The sequence below is a fragment of the Nyctereutes procyonoides genome, unplaced genomic scaffold (genome assembly GCF_905146905.1).
Source record: "Nyctereutes procyonoides isolate TBG_1078 unplaced genomic scaffold, NYPRO_anot_genome, whole genome shotgun sequence".
Taxonomy (NCBI): domain Eukaryota; kingdom Metazoa; phylum Chordata; class Mammalia; order Carnivora; family Canidae; genus Nyctereutes; species Nyctereutes procyonoides.
In genome coordinates, this window is record NW_026575125.1 from 24,684,766 (window position 1) to 24,699,327 (window position 14,562).

The following is a 14,562-nucleotide window of genomic DNA, read 5'->3' on the forward strand; positions in this document are numbered from 1 at the left end:
GTTCTCCTCTAGGATTTTGATGGAGTCTTGTCTCACATTTAAATCTTTCATCCATTTTGAGTTTATCTTTGTGTATGGTGCAAGAGAGTGGTCTAGTTTCATTCTTCTGCATGTGGATGACCAATTTTCCCAGCACCATTTATTGAAGAGACTGTCTTTCTTCCAGTGGATCGTCTTTCCTCCTTTGTCGAATATTAGTTGACCATAAAGTTCAGGGTCCATTTCTGGATTCTCTATTCTGTTCCATTGGTCTATGTGTCTGTTTTTGTGCCAGTACCACACTGTCTTGATGACCACAGCTTTGTAGTACAACCTGAAATCTGGCATTGTGATGCCCCCAGCTATGGTTTTCTTTTTTAAAATTCCCCTGGCTATTCGGGGTCTTTTCTGATTCCACACAAATCTTAAAATAATTTGTTCTAAGTCTCTGAAAAAAGTCCATGGTATTTTGATAGGGATTGCATTGAACGTGTAAATTGCCCTGGGTAGCATTGACATTTTCACAATATTAATTCTGCCAATCCATGAGCATGGAATATTTTTCCATCTCTTTGTGTCTTCCTCAATTTCTTTCAGAAGTGTTCTATAGTTTTTAGGGTATAGATCCTTTACCTCTTTGGTTAGGTTTATTCCTAGGTATCTTATGCTTTTGGGTGCAATTGTTTAACCATTTTTAATTGGGATGTTTGCTCTTCATGTTCTGTTTTAAGAATTTTTTTGTAAGTTTTTGATATAAGTAGTTTGTTAGGTATATGTCTTGCAAATATTTTCTCCCAGTCTGTAGCTTGTCTTGATTTCCTTAACAATGACTTTCACAGGGACACCTGGGTAGCTCATCAGTTGAACATCTGACTTCCACTCAGGTGTGATCCAGGGGTCCTGGGATTGAGTCCCACATCAGGCTCCTTGCAGAGAGCCTGCTTCTCTCTCTGCCTATGTCTCTACCTCTCTTTCTGTGTCTCTCATGAATAAATAAATAAAATCTTTTAAAAAACGACTTTCACAGACCAGAGGTTTAGATTTTCATTTCAGAGTGTCCTTCTTTTCTTATATATTGACTTAATCGATATTTCTTCTAAACACTACTTTATTGCATCCCATAAATTTTCATAAGTTGCCCTTTCATTAGTACAAAACAATTCTTAATTTCTGTTAAGAAATCTTCCTTGACCCATGTGTTATTTAGAAATGTATTACTTTTTAAACATCTGGTGATTTTCTCAGTGATTTTTGTTATTGTTTTCTAGTTTATTTTTTTAAAAGATTTTATTTATTTATTCATGAGAGAGAGACAGAGACAGAGACAGAGAGACAGAGGGAGAAGCAGGCTCCATGCAGGGAGCCCGATGTGGGACTTGATCCCGGGACTCCAGGATCACACCCTGGACCAAAGGCAGGTGCTAAACCACTGAGCCACCCAGGGATCCCCATGATTTCTAGTTTATTTCCATTGTGGTCTGAGTATATGTTTTATTTTATTTCTATTTTTAAAATTTTGTTACAGTATATTTTATGATGCAGCATATGATTTTTCTTGATGAGTGTCCCATGAGATCCTGAGAAGAGTACATATTTTGCTTTTGTTGCATTGAATATTCTATAAATATCAATTGAATAAAGTTTACTTATAGTGTTGTTAAAGTCAACTATATCTTTACTGGTTTTCTGCTTACCTGATATTTCAGTTACTCCCCAACAAGGGTAATGAATTTGTCTCTTTATCCTTTTGATTCTAAAAATTGGTGCCTTACAGTTTTGATGCTCTGTTCTTGGTACGTATGTGTTTACGGCTGTCATGTCTTCTTAGAAAAATTTTCTGTCAGTCATTATGTAATGACCCTCTATATGAATGACTGTTTCCCCACTCTGAAGTTGGCTTTGTCTGAAATGGATATACATCGCTTTCTTTTGGGTACTGTTTGAATAGTTTATCTTTCTTCATTTCTTCAATTGCAGCCTATCTGGTTCTTTTTTCTATGATTTTATTTATTTATTCATGAGAGATACAGAGAGAAAGAGAGGTAGAGACACAGACAGAGGGAGAAGCAGATTCCATGGAGGGAGCCTGACCTGGGACTCGATCCCTGGTCTCCAGGATCATGTCTTGGGCTGAAGGCGGCGCTAAACCGCTGAGCCACCTGGGCTGCCCAGTCTAGTTCTTTATATTTAAAATAGGTCTCTTGTAGACGACATACAGTTGGATCTTGATTTTTATTTTCCATTTTGACATTCTCTTTGTTTTAACTGGTGTCTTTGGACCATTTATATTTAAGATGATTATTGAAATTGTTGGGTTAATATATATCATTGTTTGTCAGTTTTCAATTCATGGAACTTATTCTGTTTCTTTTCCCCTATCTTTTCTGCTTTTTCTAGTTGTAACTGAACATTTTGTATGGTTGCATTTTATCTTTAGTTAGAGCACTGGATGTTGGATATAAGTGATGAATAACTAAATTCTACTCTTGAAACTAATATTATACTATATGTTAACTACATGGAATTTAAATAGAAACTTGAAATTTAAAAAAGCAGAAAAAATATAAATGAATCACCAGACTATACAAGGTTTTAAAAGCACTTCAGTTGACCCTATGTAAGGAAAATTATATTGTGCTGACTTTAAAATAAGATCATTTGAATTACCGTGAAGAAATAACAGCTATTATAGCTCATTAGGATTATTACAGATTAATTAGAGAATAATGAATATACAAAGAATTTTAAGCAAAATAGTTACATTTTAAATTATTTCATGCATAAGCTGAAAGCCCTGAAATAATTACTTATATAACAAGTTTATGATTAAGACTAACATAACATTTAGCTGAGTTATTTACAATAGAATACATTTCTACAATACATATTCAATTTAGCTTTTGTTTATTCAACATTTCAAAAAGGACTTATTAATCTTCTTCTACTATGTGCTAAATAATGTAGAATTACTGATAAAACCAAATAAACAAGATTAAGTCCTACCTCAAATAAGTTAGAAGCCACTGAAAAAAAATGTTAATAAATCCCAATAGCCACGTAAGCACAAAAGAAACAATGCCAGAAGCAATCTGACCTCTAGGGTAGAAGGGATTGTCCTGATATGGGAGGAAAGCACTGAAGGCTAACTAGAGGAGATGGGGTTTTGAACCATACCTTGAAAGACAGGTAGAATCTAAACAAGAGTGTATAGCTTAGAAGTTTCCTTCTGAGGTCTTCATGATTTGACAATAAATGTCCCTTTTATTCAGATGACTCTGCATTAGCAAAATTTGCCTGTGTTACTTAGCATAAGGCTAGCTGCTATAAAAAATAAACCTTATGATTTCAGTGGTTTAACTTAGAGGATGGTCATTTCTCACTCATGAAAGCATGCAATGAGAGTCTTTTTGGTCTGCAATCAGCTTTCCCCCATGATGTGATTTAGATACCACAGCTCTTTCCCTCCCCTAGGGCTTTGGCATTCTCTGCCTCTAAGCAATTACTGGGGGAAAGAACGGGAGAAAGAATACTCATTTCTTCACTACTTTCCCTCAGAAGTGACAGTTCCTCCTTTCCTTTGCATTCACTGGTAAGAACTAGTCATGTGGCTCTATCTAGAAGCAATAGGGCCTAGGAGATAAACAGTTGACCCTTGAACAACACAGGTTTGAGCGTGTCTACTTACACCCAAATTTTTTACAGTAAGGTATTATAAATACATTTTTTCTTCCTTATGATTTATTAATATTTTTCTCAAGTTTAATGTACTATAAGAATATGACATATAATACATATAACATACAAAATATGTACTAAATGGTAGTTTATGTTACTGGTAAGGTTTTTGGTCAACAGTAGGCTGTTAGCAGTTAAATTTCTGGGGAATCAAAAGTTACATGCAAATTTTTGACTGTACGAGAGATCAACCTACTAAATGGAAGAAGATATTTTCAAATGATATATCTGATAAGAACTTAATATTCAAAATATATAAAGGGGGCAGCCCTGGTGGCCCAGCAGTTTAGCGCCGCCTTTGGCCCAGGACATGATCCTGGAGACCGGGGATTGAGTCCCATGTCGGGTTCCCTGCATAGAGCCTGCTTCTCCCTCTGCCTGTGTCTCTGCCTCTCTGTCTCTCTGTGTCTCTCATGAATAAATAAATAAAATCTTAATATATATCTTATATGTAATATATAATATATATATAATATATATAATAAAGATTTACACCACTTAATATATATATATATAAAGATTCACACCACTCAATACCAAAAATAAAAATAATCCAATTAAAAATGGGCAGAAGGGATCCCTGGGTGGCGCAGCGGTTTGGCGCCTGCCTTTGGCCTAGGGCGCGATCCTGGAGACCCGGGATTGAATCCCACGTCAGGCTCCCGGTGCATGGAGCCTGCTTCTCCCTCTGCCTGTGTCTCTGCCTCTATCTCTCTCTCTGTGACTATCATAAGTAAATAAAAAAAATAAAAAATAAAAAAAATAAAAATGGGCAGAAGATCTGAATAGATATTTTTCCAAAGAAGACATAAAGATGACCAAAAGATACACGATAAGATGCTCAACATCACCAGTTTATAGGAAATGCAAATCAAAACCACAATGGGATATCACCTCACACCTGTCAGAATGGCTAAAAAAAATAATAATAATACACAAAAAAACGACAACAAAACAAGTAAGTGTTGGTGAGAATGGGGAAAAAAATGAAACCTCACACACATTAATCGGTGCAGTCACTGTTCAAAACAGTATGGAGGTTAACAATCTTAAAACATTAAGAATAGAATTGCCATATGATCCAGCAATTCCACTATTGGATATTTACCTAAATAAAACAAAAACACTAAGTCAACACTAATTCAAAAAGGTATATGCACCCCTATGATTATTGCAGCATCATTTACACTATCCAAGATATGGAAGCAGCCCAAGTGTCCATCAATAGATGAATGGATAAAAAAGATGTAGTATAAATACACAATGAAATAGTACTCATCCATAAACAGAATGAAATCTTGCTGTTTGCAACAATGTAGATGGTCCTACAGGGTATAATGCTAAATGAAATCAGTGAGAGAAAGACAAATACCATATGATTTAACAGATGTGGAAGTTAAGAAACGAAACAAACAGAAAACAGATCAACAACAACAACAACAAAGAGACTCATAAATATAGAGAACCAACTGCTGGTTGCCAGCAGGGAGGTGGATGGGGGGATGAATAAAACAGATCAAGAGGATTAAGAGCACACATTGTGATGAACAGTGAGTAATACATAGAAGTGTTGAATCACTATATTGTATACCTGAAACTAATATAATACTGTAGGGTAATCATTTTAAAAAGAAAGCAGTAAAAAGTATATCCTTGACTCCAGGCTTTTTTTTTTTTTTACCAAATAAATACAATTTAAAAGCTCACAAACATTACAGGCAAATTTGTGACTACGCAGGAGGGTAGCACCCCTAATGCCTGCATTGTGCGAGGGGTAACTACAGTTCTGGGCTGAGCAGCTGCTGCCCAGCAAGAGCTCTATATTACACTAAGGAAAGAAGAGTCTACTCTGCCATGCCCACCCAGCTAGAGAACTATATGGCAAAGTAAAGAAACATATATTTGAGAACATATTTGAGCTTCCAATTAAAGGTACACTTGACGTGTTGATATCACAGAGCTTCACCTATAATGATAACTATGACTCCAATAGCTGCAGTGAAGTGGAAGACTTAACCACTACTAGAGTGAAATACTCTGTCATTATCCTCTAGGATTCTGGTCATATACCAGAAAAAAAAGTAGCAAAAATCAAAACCAAATTCTCAGTTTAAATTTGACTTTATCAATGACCAGAAATTATTTGAATAAGAATGTCATTATAGAGGTTTCTAAATTAAACAAACAAAAAACATGTAAATGTTAGGATTCTTATGAATTAGAAATGTAGGGTCCAAGTTGAACTTCTGAGGGAGGAAAATTTTGCCAAACAAATTTGTATTTTGGAATTTAACTGTATTTCACATGTTAAAAATGGTCTCTCTGGCTTTTATTTTATCTCTCTGGAAAATCACATTTTCTTAACATCTTTGTTACCCTTGTAGCATTTGGCCTTTTGTAATATATTTTTTAAAGATCTTATTTATTTATTCATGAGAGACACAGAGAAACAGAGAGGCAAGAGACACAGGCAGAGGGAGAAACAGGCTCCATGCAGGGAGCCGGACATGGGACTCCATCCCGGGTCTCCAGGATCACACCCTGGGCTGAAGGCGACGCTAAACCGCTGAGCCACATTTGGCTGCCCACATTTGGCCTTTTGTACACCTCACATTCTACTCTATACCTTGTTCCTGAATAATCTCATTCACTGTTATAGGTTCAAGTGTCATCTCTGAGCAGATTAATCTCAAATTCTTTTTTTTAAATTTTTTATTGAAGCTCAATTTGCCAACATATAGTATAACACCCAGTGCCCACGCCGTCAAATGTCCTCCTCAGTGCCTGTCACCCAGTCACCCTATCTCCCTACCCTCCTCTCCTTCCACAACCCCTTGTTCGTTTCCCAGAGTTAGGAGTCTCTCATGTTTTGTCACCCTCTCTAATTGTTCCCACTCATTTTCCCTCTTTTCCCCTATAATCCCTTTCACTATTTCTTATATTCCCCATATGAGTGAAACCATATAATGATTGTCCTTCTCCAATTGACATACTTCACTCAGCTAAACACCTACCAATTCTATCCCAGCAATCGCACTACTGGGTATTTACCCCAGAGATACAGATGCAGTGAAACGCCAGGACACCTGCACCCCAATGTTTATAGCAGCAATATCCACAATAGCCAAACTGTGGAAGGAGCCTTGATATCCATCGACAGACGAATGGATAAAGAAGATGTGGTATATAATCTCAAATTCTTAACATCTTCCAGGCCCATATTTCCAATTATCTCTTAAAATCCCCCAATAGACAAGGCCAACATTACCAAACCTTAACTGCCACTTCCTGGGCACACAATCTAGTAGCCTACCCAAAATCTATTCCCCAAGTGCCACTTCTTAGCTATTCTTGCTATCCTGATACTGTTTACCCTACTCCAGGTCCTCATGTGCTTCATAGGGAGGCTGAGGGCCTTTTATGTCATGGGTTGGAATTTTACATGGTCAAAGCCAGTCATCCTGATGGTGATCTTGGCCTTCTTTTTAGTGATTGGTTTATTCATAGGCAATTTTAAACAGTGGAATGGTGGTTGGAAGTCTGTTCTGGGAGCTTCTGGGGAAGCTTTCTGTGCTCTTTTTTTTTTAGGGAATACAATATGGACCAATTCTTTTTCTGTTTGTAAACACTGGGGTCTTCACGTGATGCCATTTGGAAAGCCAGCCTAAGAGGTCAAATCATTTGCTCAAAACAGCATAAAGACCAAAATAAAAAATGTCCTTGATAATGTCATTGCTCCTGCTGAATTACCCAACCTGGGCCTTATCTACTTCTGGAATTCTTGTTAAAAAAATATAGTATGTGTCTTTGTTATTTAAGTCATTAGTCACTTGGACTAAGACAAACAAACAAAAAACAACTAATACACTCTTCAAACAGGCTCATCCTTGAAAATTCAAATGCCCCAAACAAAAACTGGGCCTCCACTCCGTGACCACTGACATGTAACTAATCACCTCATTATTTTGTCATGGCACCTATGTATATCTCAAATCTGTTACCTCTTCATCAATCTCACTGTCTTTGTTTCAGCATCTCCTCTGCCATCAAAAACAGTGCTACTTTAAGTATTTGGGGTAAAGAACCTTTTTACTCTGTTATTTGAAATCTCTACTTTGAATAGCAACCATATAGAAGTATCTATAACTTCTTAACTTCATTTAAAATAATAAATGCAGATCTTACAACTACAGAACATGCTCATTTATATGTCATAAGTAGCTTGCATAAGTATACAAGTGTTGTTCTGAGCATGATTCTATTTCTTACAAAATGTTTATCAAATGATTTTGTTGGACAAAAAATGTTCATGGAAAGGCAGATCAACACTAATGAGCTTATTTAACTCATAGAGAAATTAGATTAATATAAAAGGATATAATTATATACCCAAATGGAAAACATCATAAAAACTATTTCATTATGTTTTTACTAAGCTTTTTTGCTTTAATCTAATTTTAGCAAAGGCATAGCCAACCAGTAAATAGTAAATAGCTTACTACCTCTTTGCTGCCCCCATAACATATTGCTTTCACATTAATGGATATTTTTCACATCTCTGCTACTTCACTCCCTTCCTTCATGTTTGGTGTTGACAAGTGCTATTGTTTTCATTATTCTGAAAGGGTTATTTCATTAACCAGCTAAATAGCACCATAGCAACAATATCTAAGTAGACACATTCTTTTTGCAGGTTATATTTTTAATCGGAGACTCAAAAGTTGATGCATAGAAGAAACATGACATGTTCGTGACATTCAGAAGCCACGAATTCCCTAAAAAGTTTAAAATGCATTTTTACTTTTTTTTAAAAAAAGGACATATGTTTCAGTGTCATTCTTTCATCCTTAATTTGACAGAGCAAACCTCAATCTTAAAAAAAGCTCAGCATGTGCTTTTGATCATAAGTGAGATATTGAAAACCAAACATTTTAAATAAATATTAGAAACCACAAGAATTAGAGATAGCCGCATTTATAATCATGTTTAGAGTATGTGTCAAGATTTAAGGAATAAAGCAAATGTGTCCTTCAAAAGATGGCAGTGTGGAAACAACATAATCATCTAATGGAACATTAACGGTAAGTGCTCATTAAAAGTTCCAAAATTTTCTGCTGATACTACAACATAGCAGTGACTACAGATAGTACTTCTATATTGAAAATAATACCTCTTAAGTGTTAATTTGTATTTTTTTTACTTCCCTGATAAACACATTGTACTGTATCATTTGAAACAAAGTCTATGATATTCATAATGAATCTTTGATGCTGTTTATATTCCAAGAAGTCCTGGTTGATATATTGGAGTAGAACCCTATGCTAAACCCAACAGATGATTAAGAAATATATAGTAAGATCTTCTAGTTAAGGCACAGAGTAAGCTATTGCTTTATATCTTACATAGAATTCATAAAATGTCTTTAATTTACATATTCATGTTGAACTGTCCATTTATAATTCATCGGATTTTTTAGGTCTTCCAGATGGAACAACAGATGCTAACATAATGACTAAAAGCTTTGGTCAAGCATTTTAAGAAATGAAAACATGCATTCCTCTTATGCAAAAGCCATATATCTTGACATGAATAAAACCAACTCTATTTCCATGCAGTTTTTTCATAGGTAGTTTTTAAAAATTCTTCTAAATATGTATTATACAATGTCTGCATCAACTGCAACTTACTTCGCAAGAGTTACCTCTTGATTTTATCAAGAAAGAGACTTCAAAATTACAGGAAAGACAAGTTAAAACCCTGGAATACTGTATACCCAGTGGACCTGATCATAGTGCAAAAATAATAAAAGCTCTTCCAAACAGTTAAAACCTTTGAAAATAAACATTCATCATTCAAAATCTTATTATGTAATCATTAGATTGTCATATCAAATCGTAATATTTTGATTTTCTCAACTGCTTCCTGTTTTTTAAACCATAAAATATCTTTGAAAGATATGAGTTCTAAAATAATTAGCATAATGAAAAATCACTGGAGTCTCAGTGACCTTCCTCCAGCTTGTGTATGCCAAGACATACCTCAGAGGGGGGAATCCATAATTTTTTAAAATAATTCCTTTATTTAAATTAAGCTTTTATTTTTTTTTAAGATTTTGTTTAAATTCATGTCAGTTAACATATACTATTATTAGTTTCAGGGATAGAATTTAGTGATTCATCACTTGCCTATGACACTCAGTGCCTGTCACAAGTGCTCTCCCAAATGCCCATCATCCAGTTACCCCATTCCCCCACCCACCTCCCCTCTGGCAACTCTCAGTTTGTTCCCTAGAGTTGAGAGTTGAAAAGCCTTCAAAGAAGATAGCACCAACAATGTCTCCCAGTATGGAGCAATGAGTTTTCCAGGAACCACTGTCAAATGCTAAACTCAGAGAGCTATAAATGTAATATTCTCACTTGACCAGAAAAGAAGATGAGATGCTGAGAAAGTAAACATTCTGCCATGTACACAGTAAACAATTTAAAAAACTACCTAAATCATGAAACTTTTACTTAATGTATTTTTAGTGCAGTAACTTCTAGTTGCTCATCCATTATTCTGAATTTTCCCAATTCTCAACATCTGATTATATCATAGTTTTCTAATCCAAGTAATATTAATATTCTCAGTCCCTTGAACCTTTCCTATTCTCCCCGTCTCTAATCATTAGTGTGGTTTCTTCCACAGTCTCCACAGTGTGGTTACTGTCCTTAATTTGGTGTCTAGGAAAGAAGAAATATAAACTTGGGACTTCATTAAGAATAATACACAATGTAAGTGTGATAGGAAATTGGCCTATAGTTTTAATTTTTTCCTCAGTTCTGTACACATTAAGCTGACAGAGTTCAGTTTATTAACAAAAACACCCATAGTGAAGTAGCAGCATGATCATACTGCTTTGCAATAATTCAATTGTAGATACTATGTATTACTGTTCATTTAAAAAAATAAGATAATAGGAATTTATTTAAACTAATATTAGGATGATATAATATCATTAAGTCTAGTAGGAACCTACTGCTTAGACAAATCAACTTGATTTTATTTATACCAATAAATTTCTTGCTCCAAACCTACATAGATATCATCACACTAAAGCATCTAATTAATTTACTGAGCCATTATGAAATTTATCTCACTGAATATCACCTAAGTTTTAGTATGGACATTACATACTAAGCTTAGTCTATTTATTTGTTTGTTTGTTTGTTTATATTGTAGTTATCTAGTAAACTTTTTAAGAATTTTTAAAATTTTTAAATTATTTTTATTGGAGTTCGATTTGCCAACATATAGTATAACACCCAGTGCTCATCCCATCAAGTGCCCCACCTCAGTCATATTTTAAAGGGTGTTCATGGGGTAAGGTACTAACTGTAATTTAGCATTGAGGTTATAGCCATCTTTATTCATAGTGCTCAGAGACTTAACTGCCTTCAAATATGTTGGAATCCTTCCTCAAGATTCTAGATCCTATCATATTTTATGCTTTAAGGTTTTAGTTTTAGATATGTTGTCATCTATCTGCATCATCCTAGAGTTCTTTTGCAATCTCTGATTTGATGAGCCTGGGACAATGGAGAATGCTGAGCAATCGGGTTGTCAGCTTGTCCTACAAAACTGTCCACATCAGAGCTTCTGTATAGAAATAGGTGTGAAACTGAGTTCTCAGTCCAATTTGGTGATGTCAAAACTAAAAGTGGTTGATATAAAATGCCAACATAATGGCTTGTGTTTCATAAGTCTTATGGAAAAATCAATGCCTGTCAAGCGGAGAGCCAACATGAAGTAGGAAAATGATGCTCTTTAAACAAAATTCTTTGCTAAGATAAAAAAAAACCTTTAAAATGTACTCTGAACTATTAAGAATAACCACTTATTTAAAATGAGCATTTTGTGATAAACTATACATAAGATTTATTAACCATTTTAAGTGTACAATTTGGTTGGCATTTAGTGCATTCACAGTGGTGTACAATCACCACCACTATCCACTTCCAGAACCTTTTCATTATCCCAGGCTGAAACTCCATAGCCACTAACAACAACCCTCTGTTCCCTTCCTCCAGCTCTTCTACTTCCTTTCTGTCTTTATGAATTTGCTAATTCTAAGTACTTCATATAAGTGGAATCATACTCAAATGGGCATCTTAAATGTGATCCACAAAGAGGGAACCAGGTTTATAAAAAAGAAGTGACATTAATAAGTCTAAGTTTTATATATATATATATATATATATATATATATATATATAATCAGATCAAAAGCAAATATGCAGTACATTAATATATTCATTATTTACACCCCTTATAGACACTGGATTACACTTGTTAATAGATTGTATAGGAGAAAAGATGAGTGAGAAATGTCAGAAAGGGAGACAGAACATGAGAGACTCCTAACTCTGGGAAACAAACTAGGGGTGGTGGAAGGGGAGGTGGGCGGGGGGTGGGGGTGACTGGGTGACAGGCACTGAGGGGGGCACTTGATGGGATGAGCATTGGGTGTTATTCTATATGTTGGCAAATTGAACACCAATAAAAAATAAATTTATTATTTAAAAAAAGAAATAAGATTTTATGAGATTTCTCCACACAGATAAACCATTACTTAGTATCACTCAATGATTTGTATTGATAATAATGTCATTTGAAAAACTGGGTTAAAATTATACATATTAACATTCCGTTAATTAAAACAAGCCAAGATAAAGAGTCACAGGTCAGACCAAACCATAACAGTGGACACTTCCATTTGCACATTTCTTTATAGCCTGTTTTCACACGTCTGAGCTTAATGTACTCCTTTCCGTAGCACTGTGAGTGGGCATTCACATTCCCAACATTAAGCCAACACTTACAGAAGTCAGGTGATTTGGACAAGGTCTTTTAGCTCAGGTGTGGCATAGCCACCAATGGAACTGCAGCCAAAGCCCTGGGTCCTGTGCCTTTTCCTTATACTTTTCAAGACTGAGATAACACTCACTTTCTAGAACAGTGCTGTCCGATAGAAATATAAGGCGAGTCACATATAAAATTAACAATTTTGTAGTGTCCACATTTTAAAAAGTGAGAATAGACAAAATTTAGTAATATATTTTATTTAACCAAATATTACAACTTCAATATATAATCAGTATAAAAATTCCAAATGACATATTTTGCATTATTTTGTCATACCAAGTCTTTGAAATCTGGCATGTCTTTTATACTTACATCACATTTAAATCCAGTCTGGTCACATTTCAAGTACTCATTAGGCACATGTTGCTAATATCCACTGTATCAGGCAGCATAGTTCCAGACATTTGCTTGTTTCTCTAATTAACCAATCATTCTACCAAAGAATATTTATTGGTAGGTTCTTCCAACCTCACAATTGTTTGTTGGAATAAGTGTAAGAGAATCAGAAGCAGGAGAGTGCAAATAAAAGAATGGAACTTCATTAGAAACGATGATGATCATCTTTATTTAAAATTATAAATTGATGCCCACAATTTACTTTGAATTTCATCCTTGGTAAAATGTTGATAATAATGCTTATAGATCATTTTGAATAATGCCTGCCATATGAGTAACAGTCAAGGAAAAAGTTGCTGTTTTTCTAACATTGAAGTAGGTATGAGTTTGGTTGGCGGTCTGCAAGGCTAGAAGCAGTACAGCTCTCCCAGCAGGGTTAGGCAAGAGAAATGACTGGTGACAAGAAGACTGTACCATTTATCAGAGGCAGGCAATCCAAAGGATTGCACTGGTAGGGTTATCATAATGAAAACGTTCTAGTACATTTCAAATCCAATGCTGTCAAAAGCAGCAAGAAATGGAAGGTGAGCTCTTGCTGATAAACCATGTCAGGTAGCAATGTAATATCAAAAAGTAGGTCATAAAATTCAATCAAATCAAAAACATAATAGTTCTGGGTCAGGGAGTACTACTGACCAAGCACTCTTCTTAACATGTACGCTCTCACACAACACCAAGAAAGGCATCATTCTTTCAGATTTTTAAAATATCACTCATAATTTTAGGCATAGCTATTTTACAGCCCATATCTATGGATTCTAGTACTTGACATTCTTAGGGGTGTAGTATAAGTTTGTTTTTTGGTTTTGGTTTTAATGCCATCTTGACTCAGGATCATTTGAGGCCCTGGCTAGAGGCTAGTCAGTGGGAAAGAGGAAAAATTGGTTATTTTCAAGTGTAATTTACAAAATCTAGAAGAATACCCAGTACATTGAAAGCACTTGAAAAGTTTTAAAGGGTGAGTAAATTAAGGCCATGCAGATTAAGTGACTGATTATAAATAAGAACTTAGAACAGATCCTGACACATAGTAAATAGTAAGTATTCACTATTCTCATTACTAGTGTTTATTGTTGCTGCTATTGATGAAAATCATCCAGAGAAATAATGCCTTGTTTTCCCCATGGCCAGAAATGGCACATCCCAACTTTGCTACTGATATATTCTGAAATATTCTACAACACTTTTTGCCTAAGAGTAAAAACATCATGCTTTTTAATCAAAGTTACCATGCCTTGACATTAAATGTTAGCTTGATTAATAAATTTTGACAATTCATTCAATATATTGAGAGATTAAACAATGAATTAAGGTAATTGGTGTCAGGAGAGTTATCATTAGAATGTACTCATAAGAGAGGTCTTTTGCTCTAAGGACTGAATTCCAAATCAAGATTGGACAGCCAAAATGATTAAACTCAGTTTCACTATATTGCTCAGCTTTGATCTCTTTCAATTCAAAAGTTTGAATTAATCAAAATGATTTTTGAGTTGTAAAATATGACAGATGTTTATTCATAAAAACAGTTCAGACTATCTGTAACATGCT

At 34.9% G+C, this 14,562-nt stretch overlaps 1 protein-coding gene across 1 annotated transcript in view; it reads left to right on the forward strand.

The window, feature by feature from the left end:
• Nucleotides 1–14,562, forward strand: part of IL1RAPL1 (interleukin 1 receptor accessory protein like 1) — a 1,192,989-nt gene that overhangs the window by 646,465 nt on the left and 531,962 nt on the right. The window lies entirely within an intron of this gene.